Below are 13,138 nucleotides of genomic sequence, written 5' to 3' on the forward strand. Positions count from 1 at the left end.
CCAAGCATTTGGGCTATCCTCTACTGCACTCCCAGGCCACAGCAGAGAGCTGGCCTGGAAGAGGGGCAACCGGGACAGAATCTGGCACCCCGACCGGGACTAGAACCCAGTGTGCCGGCGCTGCAAAGCGGATGATTAGCTTATTGAGCCGCGGCGCTGGCCCCATTAGGCTTTAAACAGGCAGAATTACATGTAAGTGCTACCTCTTTTGATGAGGTTCAGAGTAATGCGCTCTGGGCTATTTACAGAGATAACGTAAGCTCCTACACTTAGCTTGTCTTCCTATTTTGTTATGGCAGTTATCCATCCATCCATCCATCCATCTATCCATCCATTTATTCATATATCAAACATTTATAAAATGTCAACTCTGCCATACACCCAGCCTATAAAAATGAGTTAACCTTTTATGGAGTTTATAGTGTAGTAAAGGAGATTTCACACTTTAGTCTGGTTTATTTACTGTGTTAGTGCTAGGACTATAATATGTATGAGTTATGTAGGGGTAAATGCGATGGAAATTTAAGGTGTGAATATAATAATTATTTCTAAAGTTGGCTTAAAAGTTATCAATTGAAGACTATAGAGTTTTTGGTCTTAAGGTTCATGAAATTGACCTCCTTAATTTTACACAAGAAGAGAGGTTAAGAATAGATTAGTTATTTGCTCAAAGTCACACAGCTTATTGGAGATTGAACTGAGAGATCAATCCCTGGTTATTTCAGCTCCAATCCATTCATCCTCTGATCAAGCCCACTGCCTCAGGAGATTTAACAGTTAATATAAATGTTTTATGTAGAGTCAGAGCCAAAGAAAACATACCTAAATTGCTATTTAAAAGGGAAATAGATTAGTGATATGAGCAGCTTAATGGCAGGTATCAGATTAGAAGTAGATTTACTCTGTAAAGACCAACACAGGAATTAATGCCGCTCTATGAAGATATTGTATTACAAAGCAGGGAGTCATTGATGTTCCATGTGATTTCTGATGTAAGCACAGAGACATTGTGTAGAACATTTAAAAATGGAAAATCTGGAGGCAGATTCATAAAAAGCTAACAGGAAAATATCCATGCCCAGTTAACAGTGAATAGAAATGGAATTAGATTCCTGTAAAAATTGCAGGATCTTGTGCTGAGTTTGAATTCAGGTTCTTCTTTGACCATTTTTCTCTCTTTTTGCCAGGATGGATTGTGTAGACCTATGTGCAACAGCTACTTAGGAAATGATGTTGGGGTTCTAGGATACTCTACTGTGATAGAATATCTGAATATCTTATATTCATTCTACTATCTAGTAGCAGACAACATACAAGTTCCTGAACCTCCCGATCTCCTCATTTAGAATGGCTACTATGTACTATCAGTGCACTTTGGATTTCTTCTGGCTTTAAATCTCCATGCCTGTGCAATAGATAATATTTGCCTGTTCAAAAAGTACCCCCACAGATGGTAGCTGAGCTTTGTATTCTGCTTAATATGCACTGGTAAATAAAGTTGCTGATAACTAGGAATAGAAAGAAAAATGATAGCCCACTCATTTTAATGAGAATGCTGAAAGCATATGCAATGGTTTATTATTAAACTATCCTACTAGTAGAGAAATTGGAAATATCACAATAAAAATTTTCAATTTTCCATTTCAGTAACTTTATTGAATTTCCAAGGCATATAACAACAGCCAAAGTTGATATATTAAATGTGGATGTTTAAGAACAAAGTTAATAAGTGATATTATTGTTTCTCATTTTAGTTCCTTTCTGTCATCCCCCTCCGAAGTTAAATAAATCTTCTTCTTTAGTTATTGCCAAAATATGTCTTACTATTTCTGATCTGAGTATTTTTTCAGCTAATTCTTTATTCTTATGTAGAGGCAGTAAATCACCATGGGTTTCTATTTCCTTGCTGCCAAGTATAATACAATGTCAATATTCCCCCGGTTTCCAGAGTTTATCTTCTGGTTTCTATTTTCAGTTTATGATCCTGAGTCTATATTTGGTAAAATTCTGCTTATGTTTTTCAAATCTTATGTAAAGCAGTCTTACAACAAAATGTTTCTGAGTGGAACTTCTAGCAATTTCAATTATTATAATTTTAGACATATGCCTCCCAAGAAAGCAATATAATACTTTTTAACAAGAGAGTTGCTATTTGGCTTCAAGTATTGTACATTTTATGTATTTACACTATATTTAGTAAGATTCTCATCCTTTTCTTTGATGATAATGTTGCTATAAGGAGCAGCTGCCTTCTGACCCAGATTCCCTTTTAAAGTTTCCATGCCAGCACAGTTGAAATTTCTACTCCTTGGCTCTAGGCTCTGTTTTTTGTGTCAGCTATGGACTTTCTTCCTGGTCACTATGGCTCTGAGGCTCTGATCATGTTCCATAGGACTGGCAAATAATTAGTAAGAGAAATTTTGTTAAGAAGTTACACAAAGAGTCAGTCTGTTTACAACCTATGTTTCTTTTTTTTTTTTTAAAGATGTATTTTATTATTTATTTGCAAGACAGAGCTACACAGAGAGGCAGAGAGAGAGAGGTCTTCCATCTGCTGGTTCACTCCCCAGATGGCCGCAACAGCCAGAGCTGCACCAATCTGAAGCCAGGAGCCGGGAGCTTCTTCTGGGTCTCCCACATGGGTGCAGGGCCCAAGAACTTGAGGGCCATCTTGTACTGCTTTCCCAGGCCATAGCAGAGAGCTGGATTGGAAGTGGAGCAGCCGGGACTAGAACTGGCGCCCATATGGGATGCTGGCACTTCAGGTCAGGGCTTTAAGCTGCTGCGTCACAGCGCCGGCCCCAATCTATGTTTCTTTAAAAAAAATTCGGAGTGGATGAATGTGATCCAGGAAGATGCATGATTAATATACTAGAAGGATGATCACTGATGAATTGAAATTTTGTAAGAGGGAAAATAGCCAGATTTGTGCTGTTGAGATGTCCCAACTTCCAACCCTATTCTTGTCCTTTCTGTCACTATCGTTAATTCTACAAAAACTTCCATATTCTTCTAATAGATTTTTTTTTTGCTTAAAATTGTCTCTTTTTTGTCCCTGTAGCCCAAAGTTGTGTGCTTAGCTTGGGCTGCTGTAGCACATTACCATTGACTGGGTGGCTTAGATAACAAGCATTTATTTCTCACAGTTCTGAAGGCTGCATATCCAAGATCAGAGTACTTGCATGAATTCTGGTGAGGACCCTCCTCCTAGCTTGTAAACTGCTTTTTTGGCCCTATTTATAGGGGCACCAATTCCATTATGAGGATTCAGCACTCATTACTTAATTACCTTACAATACCATCACATTGGGAATTAGGGGTTCAGCTTATGGATTTAAGGGAGGGGGCTATAAACATGGTCCATAACAAATGTCTGTGATGAGTTTGGGTATTGTTTTGATTTATTTGTGTCATCTAGAAAAATACATTCCTTGTTATCACAGCAGATAAAATACCCACTTGTATTGTTATTAACTGCAAATGCTAAGAGAAGCACCTTTGATTTCTTCTATCTCTTCAGGCAGTAACATTAGCATTGATATCACTGTGGTTCATAGGTACAGAAGTGAGTAGAAGAAATAGTGTGGGGCATCTTCCAGTGTGTCCTCTGCTTATCTTTATGTATAGAGGGTATCTACTCAAATCAAGAGTGAAGAATGTTTTATAGAAGATGGCATAATTCTCCTGTTTTGGCATTCCAGTGTTTCTTAGCAAGGTAGAACTCCTTCTCTGTTTCTGAAACTAATCTAGAGGTGATGTTTGATTTGGCAGTGTCACAAACTCCTGCAGAGACTCCTTATTGGGCTAGTCAGGTCTCTGCCTCTTCACTGGGAAGTGTCTTGTTTTCCTGTGAGTTTTTCAGTATCTGTCTTGTATCTGTGTTCATTGATTCTTCCTATGAAATGGCTGTCCATGTGGATTTTTATTTGGCTCCTCTCCAAGGTAAAGCCCCTTCAGTCAGCCTTCTCACTTTCTTGAATTGCAGCCTCTAGGCAAGTGTCACTGTCTCCTTTGTCTAGACTGTAGGATTCCACACTCTAGCCATCGTCCAGCACCTTGGAGTGCTACTTGTTGAGGCATTACAGTGCTTCTATTTAAACTATTAAAATGGATACTTTCTAACTATACAAATCTTTTACATCTGCCAAATCTTTTGTAATCCTCCACCAAGAATCCTTCTCACACTACAGCAGCTGGTAGTGATTACACTTTGTGACTTTGAAATTTAAGGCATTTGAAAATGTATCAGCAGCTTAAAATATAAATTTGAGCCATTTCTTTTTTTTAAAAAGATTTATTTATTTTATTTGAAAGAGTTATACAGAGAGAGAAATAGAGGCAGAGAGAGAGAGGTCTTCCATCCTCTTGTTCACTCCCTAATTGGCTGCAATGGCTGGAGCTGTGTTGATCCGAAGCCAGGAACCTGTAGCTTCTTCTGGGTCTCCCACATGGCTGCAGAGCCCAAGGACTTGGGCCATCTTCTACTGCTTTCCCAAGCCATAGCATAGAGATGGACTGGAAGTGGGGCAGCCAGGTCTAGAACCAGTGCCCATATGGGTTACAGGCACTGCAGATGACAGCTTTAACCACTATACCACAGCGCCGGCCCCAAGGCCATTTCTTTAAAACATTCAAAAACTTTATTATTTATTTATTTGAGAGACAAAGGGAGAGACCAAGAGAGAGAGGGAGAGGGAGAGGGAGAGAGAGAATGCTCCCATCTACTGGTTCACTCCTGAAATGCCTGCAATGTCTGAGATTGGACTGAGACCAGGAATTCAATCCAGGTCTTCCATATGGGTGGCAAGAACCTAATTACTTGAGCTATCACTGCTGCCTCCCACACTGTGCTTCAATAGGAAAATGGAGTCAGGAGCCAGTGCTGGGAATGGAACCCAGATGCACTAATAAGAAATGTGAGTAGCTTAACTGCTGGGCAGAATTGCTCCTTAAGGAGCAATTTTCTTGATATGAAATTATATATGAAGATCCACTATAGAAAATCAAAAGCGAATACCTAAAATATGCAAGAGTTACTTAGGAGGAGATGGAAACCAGTATGTGGGGTTGGGCTGAACTCACTCATTGGTTGCTGTTTTTCTGCTGTAGTTTTGAAAGCTGCCCTACTCCTAACTTTAATTCCTGGAGCTATCCCGGAGTGTAATTTGGAAGCCACTGGTTTCAGTATCATTTATTTAACATTTAATTGGTTATTGCCCCTTGACATTTCTTTTTTTTTGCCACATTATTATATTTTGCATAATTAGTTAACTTTTCAAAGATATGCTTTGATTTTTCCACTAGATTATAATCTCCTTGAGAGTAGGAAGAGTGTTTTGTAGAGAGAAGTCAAATACAAATGCACATAGACAGACTAGGTCAGCACCCAGCTTGTGAATATGGTACTCTGTCAATGATTATTGATTGATTTCTGAATCTGGACTTTATCACTCAGAAGAGGAAACCATTCTGGATCCTGGATATGAGTGTGCAGTAAATCTAAGAAGTATGATCAGGTGATATGACTCTTGCTCTATAAGGTCAATATGTTGATCATAGGCTGCTGAGATTCTTTAAGAAGAATGCTGCCAGGAACAGTGATTCAGAAAACTGTACTTTTCCCTAATGAGAATGCTTACTTGATATAATTAGGCTGATAGTCTTATATAAGATTTGGAACATAGCTCCTCCTGTTCCAGGTGTGACTTTCATGTAAGTGAAGTTCCTAGTCACAAATGGGATTAAAGTCGGCTACTGTTCTGATCCCTTCATAGAACACTGAACAGTACCCCAGAATTCAGAACAGATGTAGGAAATGAAGATTTTTTATCTAAGCTAGTAATATGACTAATTATATGGAGAATGAATGGGCAGTATTATGAACAACAATTCAATAGTCAGCTTGGAATCAAATTTTTCATTCTGTTCGTTGGTGTTACCACTGATTAATAGCTAGCATGACTCAAAAAGTATATTTGTATCCACAGTAGTTGGCTGACTCACATGATTAAGTGTTATTTATCCAGCATACACTATCTGATGATGGTTGTATTTTTCAATATGCTTTTATAATCAGAAACCACTTGTTTCTCTCAATGTGAGCTAAATGTTTTATAAAGGAAGAATAAACTTATGTAACACACACTATGGAAAGCATTCTCATCAATATCTATTTTAAAGCTCTGACTTGTTATTTACATGAGGTTGAAACTAGCTTGAACAAGGCTCTTGAAGATATTTAGTAGAGAGTGATTCTGTGGTGACCTTCTGTTGCTTACAGATACACCTTTAACTCCCCAAGGTCTTGGTAGTACAGACAACCTGGTTGAGTTCAAAGGAATCCCACATTCCTGTCTTTTGACATAGGTATCTTGGCAGAACTTCTAAATCTGATTTTTATTGTTAATGATATTAAGTATACACACATCCTTACCTTCTGAAGAATGCCTCCATGTCTGTGATCTTAACCCCTTCACAAAGACTCTGTTGGGAGGAATGAACAGAAATGTGTGCAACTCTTTTGCAGTTGGAGCAGCAGAAGAGCAAACAAGTGGATGATCTGTCACTTGGATTGGGCTGAAATGAAGATCTCTGGTCTCTTAGCTTAGTACTGTTTCATCAGCCATATACCCTCCATCCTGCCTTCTCAACAGCATCACTTCTGATAAATGAGACATATTCTCATGGGAATCAAGGATCACATTACTAGTGATTATCATGGGACCTCTGTGTGTGTGTGTGTGTGTGCTAGATGAGATATCAATGGGGAGGTCTCAGAATTTTGGTGAGTTTCCTGAGTATAGTTTTAAAATGCTCCAACAAGAAGTACCATACTTTTGGATAATCATGGTAGTGTTAATAATGTAGTTTTTATAGTTTATCTTAATCCTTCTTACTATACCACCTAAGTCTTTCCCTGGGAGTCCAGAAATCTGGTTTGGAAGCTAAAATTCTTCCTCTTTATATTTACTTTTTGTATAATACATGCTGGCTGCTTCATTTATACAGTGAGTCCTTTGCCATATTGATCATTTTGGAGTTGGTTCAAAGCCAACCTGCTGCTCAATAAAGCCTACACCCTTGGAAGAGAACAGTGTGAGCCTCTCCATTCTTGGATCTTGTTTGAATTAGCCAAATATTTGCCATGCTAATGACCATGAGGTGTCCCAGTTCTCCTGGAGAGCTGGTGTATCAAGGGTGAGGGAAGCACAGGGAGAATGTAACTCTGTCCATTGGTGGGGCAGTAAATGTCTTCCTTCTGCTCAAGATGTAGCTTAGTGGGATATAAGGCCTTTTATTCCATAAGAATGTAAGTAGGCTAAGCATAATTCTGGTGTGTAATAGTCTGGGATAGAGATATTGGGTGCCTAAGTACTTTCAGGCTACTTTTGCAAAAAATATTGTAGATCATATGGCTTATAAGTGATAGAAATTTATTTCTTACTGTTTTAGAGGATAGAAAATCCAAGATCAAGTCACTGTCAGAGTCTGTGTCTAGTGGAGACATATTTCTTGGCTCATAGATAGCTGTTTTCTTAGTGAATTATCCTGTCTGACTGAAGGGGTAAGGGAACTTCCTGGAATCTGTTTTTCATAAAGGTACTAATCCCACCCTTATGACTTAATCACCTTTCAAAGGCCCCACCCATTAATATCACATTGGAAGTTAGGATTTTAGCATATAAATTTTAGGGAGATAGAAATATTCAGTCTATAGTGGTTGGCAGGGTTTGTGTGAGTATCATATTCATTACTCCACAGCTCCCAACTTCCAAAAGTAAAAAATAATTTGTAACTGTCAGAAACATGATAGACCCACTAAAGTACATAAAATTATTTGTTCATTAAACAAATTTTTGTTACTAAATATTACTAAATAAATATTTGTTTACTAAAGTAGTAAAATTAGTGGCTAACACTTAAAATGTACTTAGAACATGCCAAGTGGTGTGTTGAAAGCTTTGCACTAGTATCTTATTTAATCCTTACAACTGATGAGGTGAGACTCAGAGTAAAATGTATAAGGTTACATAGCTTGTAAGTAGAAGATGGGTATGAACACATATTATCTGACTCGAGATGCTACCATGTTTAACCACCACACTGCATTCCTAGGAGCCCCACAATGCAAATGCTTCAAACGGTATGTAAGGTCTGCCTTCCTGAGACTTCTCTACTATTAGGGTAGCCAACTCTCCTAGTTAGCTTGGGATTATTTCAGTTTTAGCATTGAGAATCTTGAGTGCTAGGAGACCTTCAGTTGTATGCAGCTTGAAACAGTCCCCAATACTACTACTACAAATCTATGCCTGCTTTGGGCTCAGAGAGGGATTGGATTCCTCCCTGACATTTTAGTTAGTTCTGTGAAGCCCATGCTAATGGCCAATGGTATGGAGATGCTCAAGACTCTTTTAGGTATACTTTTCAGCACTCAGAAGTGTCCATGAGGTTGTGAACATAGCACAGAGACATGGCTCCAGGACACAGAAGACTGAGCATGGAAAGGAGTCAGAGGGAATATTTTTTGCCCTGTACTCACTCAATTCTTTTCATCTTTCATGATACATCCTTTTTCATGGTACGTAGTACTCACTTCTGTATATATTTGCATTTTTTTTTTTGGATTTTTTTTGACAGGCAGAGTGGACAGTGAGAGAGAGAGACAGAGAGAAAGGTCTTCCTTTGCCGTTGGTTCACCCTCCAATGGCTGCCGTGGCCAGCGCGCTGTGGCCGGCGCACCACGCTGATCCGAAGCCAGGAGCCAGGTGCTTCTCCTGGTCTCCCATGGGGTGCAGGGTCCAAGCACTTGGGCCATCCTCCACTGCCCTCCCGGGCCACAGCAGAGAGCTGGCCTGGAAGAGGGGCAACCGGGACAGAATCCGGCGCCCCGACTGGGACTAGAACCTGGTGTGCCGGCGCTGCTAGGTGGAGGATTAGCCTATTGAGCCGCAGCGCCGGCCTGCATTTTTCTTTTAAGGAATGATTTCACTGCTTAATAGCTGAGTGTCTCTGGTGAGATAGGTAAATTGTACTGTAACAACCTCAGCATATACAGGTACAAGTGTATTAAAGGATATTAACTCTAAACAAAATTAATTTCCTACTAGGATATTCTTAGTGAATAGAAGATTAAAATACCTGTATTTTTGCCTAGCAGCAGTTCCAGTTGCCAGCCATCATAAGCACAAGTTTAAATTGATAGAAGCTTTGCATTTTACATCTGTTTTACACCTGTTCTTTTCCTTCACATCATTCATCACATGCATTCTAATTGTGCTTTATTTATAGTTTGAGGTCCCCACTACTAGACTGTAAACTCCTTGAGGGTAGAGAGCATGGCAGTTTTATTTCCCATTCTTTTTTTATTCGACATGCAGCACAAAGCACAGCATATGGTATCCATTCAATAAATATTTCCTGAGTAAGTCCTACCTCAGAAAAATAATAGAATTTAATTTAAATTCAACTTTTGAGGCTTGTCTTTTTGCAAAACAAGAGAAGAACCTATGAAGTAGAATGTTTGCTCCTAAGCTATGGTTAGTAAACTTTTCTAGTGTGTATAAAACAACTAACATTTATTCAGTGTACATTATATGGCACAGATATAAACATACGATATATACACAAATGTAAACACATTTAATTCCCACCTAGCTTCATGGCTGAAAAAACAAAGGCAGGGAGAGAGATTAAGTAGCTTCCAAATATTAAATGGTAACTGATCTAAGCTGTCTGCTGACCAGAACTTAAACGTGGGAAGTCTAACTCTAGTTTTCTAACCACTGTGAACAGCTGCCTTCTCTGTGTACTGCACTGCTGACTTTGTGTGACCCAGGAATCTGACCCTGAGTCATGCTGCAGTTTACTCATGAGGCCGATGTTCAAATGTATAGGTCAGGAGGTACCCTCTTCCATCTCCCAAAGGGCTCCACAAATGTGCTTGTACAATCCAATTTGTTATTCTCTCATTAACAAGAAGTATATTTTTGGCCCAAATAAAATTGATCTGGCATTCCTGTATTCCATATCAACCTTTTAGGAAGTGCATGTTTATGGTGCTATGTGAAACATTCAAAGGCATAGATTTGTTTACAGTTGCAGGAAAAAAAGGAAAAGTTGGAGCCATTCAAAGAAAGGAAAAGGAAGCGATTTTGCTTGACTGGGAATGTTAAAAAGGACAACATTAACAAGACTTAATAAAGAACTGAAATAGTTCTTTATACAACAGAATGATAAAGAGATCAAATAATTAGTAGTAAAAAGTGCTCCCAGGATCACTGCAGGTCAAGTCTTTTTCTGGGTTCCAGTGAGCTAGTGTTCAGATCAGCTAGTGTATGAAGCTGATCACATATCTTGTTCTTGGAATTGCAGGCCCTCCAGAGACCATGGAGCTAATGTCACTGCCAGTCAAATAATTACCGATTCGATCAACAAACTCAATAGCACAGATCAAATAACAATACTTGATTACAGATAATCTTTCATTAAATCTCAAACAACTTTTCCAGCAGTCATAAAAAACTCAAGTGACCCAGCTGTGTATTGATATACATATGCAATTGAAAATCCCATATTAGATTTAGGCTACTAATTGCTATCAGAATAATGTGAGTGGCTATATTATTTGATGTGTTGGCAAAAAGGTCTTCAATCTGGCAAAGGGTGGACAAGGTAAGAAAATGAACAAAATATATTTGAATCAGTATAACTTGAAATTTAATAGGAAACACTGAAGTTTTAATTACTGGTATTTAATTATATATTTTTGAGTATTATACATGTTCTCAATTAGATGAAAACACCACAGTACATGATTCATAACAGATTTAATATTCCCTAAAATGGCAATATGAAACACAATCCACAAAACTTTCCTGACATTTTTCACAATGTATTGAGTCTCATCTAGTACTTATTGTAAACTTGCAAATAGTTAAGAAAACACTTTGGTAAGTTGGTAATTTGGTGAATCAGTTTCTTATTAATTGACTTTTCAGCACAATGTCATGTATCATGTCAGGTGGGCATCATATGGGAACTGCTGCAATGGTCTGGTGTTACTAACTCCAGGAGAGGCTTCCATGTCTTTCCTTTAGCTTTTGTAGACAATTCTTCTTCCCTGGATGTTCTAGTGAGGAAGTTTGTGGCCTTTCTTCTTTTCTATATCTCCCATGCAGTATTCCAGTATTTTCTTAGATTTGCTTTATGCTTTAGAAGCCCTTTCTTCTCCCTAAACTTTGCTTCATTTGTTAAATACTTTATTATCAAGTTCTCAATTTCTTCTTCTTCCCTGTCCTAGCCTTTTGACCATATTTGATTTTCACCCATCTTTGCAAAGTAACTCCTTGCCACCTTCAAGCTACTTATGATCTAACTTATCTCTTCCTCTGTCTTAAAAATCTTCATCTGTCTTGAAAATACTGTATCCTACTCACTATTTTCATTAAGTATTCCTCATTAAATTTGTGGCTAATTGTATTAGATCTCAAAATTCCATCCCATTCCACTGAAACCAGTTTAAAGATTATTAATGACTTATTTTTATTTTTAAAATTTTTTCCAAAGAAACCTTTTATTTAAGGAATACAAATTTTATGCACTTCATAAGTACAACTTTAGGAATATAGTTATTCTTCCCACCATACCCACTCTCCCACCCACACTCTTACCCCTCCACCTCCTCCCTCTTCATTCCCAGTCCTATTCTCCACTAAGATCCATTTTCAATTACTTTATACACAGAAGACCAACTCTATGCTAAGTAAAGAGTTCAACAATTTTCATGAGAAAAAAATACAAAAAGCCTATTACTCAACAGTTGAGGCAAGAGCTGTTCAAAGTCCTTGCATCTAGAAGTTAATTTCACTTTTTTTTTTTTTTTTAGAAATTTAATTAACTTTAAAGAAGCACTCGGGGCCATCGCTGTGGTACAGTGGGTTAAAAGCTCTGGCCTGAAGCTCTGGCATCCCATGTAGGCGCCCGTTCTAGTCCCAGCTGCTCCTCTTCCAATCAAGCTCTCTGCTATGGCCTGGGAAAGCAGTGGAGGATGGCCCAAGTGCTTGGGTCCCTGCACCCACCTGGGAGACCTGGAGGAGGCTCCTGGCTCCCCTTCGGATCAGCGCCATTCTGGCCATTGCGGCCCTCTGGGGAGTGAACCAGTGGATGGAGGACCTCTCTCTCTGTCTCTAACTCTCTCTGTAACTCTATCTTTCAAATAAATAAAATAAATCTTTTTAAAAAAAGAAGCACCCAAGAATGGTACATCTTTTGTGAGCACTTACACATAACTATAACTCGTGAGACAAAAGAATATCCTCCACTTAATGCATGAAATTAAAATAAGTCCTTGAGAATGAATTTTTAAAAATTATTATTTTTTATTTTTTGACAGGCAGAGTGGACAGTGAGAGAGAGAGAGACAGAGAGAAAGGTCTGCCTTTTGCCGTTGGTTCACCCTCCAATGGCCGCTGTGGCCGGTACACCGCGCTGATCCGAAGCCAGGAGCCAGGTGCTTCTCCTGGTCTCCCATGGGGTGCAGGGCCCAAGCACTTGGGCCATCCTCCACTGCACTCCCAGTCCATAGCAGAGAGCTGGCCTGGAAGAGGGGCAACCGGGACAGAATCCGGTGCCCCGACCAGGACTAGAACCCTGTGTGCCGGCGCTGCAGGCGGAGGATTAGCCTATTGAGCCACGGCGCCGGCCCGAGAATGAATTTTATCATTAATTAAGAAAGCACCTAAGAAAACATGCAATGGAGTTGGACATGTAGGCATAACTAAAACTTACAAGACATAAGAATATCATCCACTTAATACTCTAAAATGAAATAAATCTTTGAGAACAAGTTTTACTGTTAACGCTCATAATACAACTCTTTGAGGACAGAGGTCCTGCATGGGAAGTTAGTTCACAGTGACTCCTGTGGTTAATTTAGCAATTAACATTCTTATGTAAGATGTCAGTGATCATCTGAGACTCTTGACATGAGCTGCCTAGGCTATGGAAGCTTTTTGAATCTACAAATTTCTTCAGTATTTAGACAAAGCTATAAGCAAAGTGGAAGTTCTCTCCTCCCTTCAGAGAAAAGTATCTCCTTGATGACCACTTCTTTCCACTGGGGTCTCACCCACCAGTTCCT

At 39.0% G+C, this 13,138-nt stretch overlaps 1 long non-coding RNA gene across 1 annotated transcript in view; it reads left to right on the forward strand.

Annotated features, from left to right (window-relative positions):
- The window catches only part of LOC133776016 (uncharacterized), a 28,480-nt gene extending 16,292 nt beyond the window's left edge, over positions 1 to 12,188 (forward strand). The window contains exon 3 of the long non-coding RNA XR_009868329.1: positions 11,885 to 12,188. This is a non-coding gene — a long non-coding RNA (uncharacterized LOC133776016). The remainder of the gene's footprint in view (positions 1 to 11,884) is intronic.
- Positions 12,189 to 13,138: the final 950 nt, after the last annotated feature.

Source organism: Lepus europaeus, chromosome 17 (genome assembly GCF_033115175.1).
Source record: "Lepus europaeus isolate LE1 chromosome 17, mLepTim1.pri, whole genome shotgun sequence".
Lineage (NCBI taxonomy): Eukaryota > Metazoa > Chordata > Mammalia > Lagomorpha > Leporidae > Lepus > Lepus europaeus.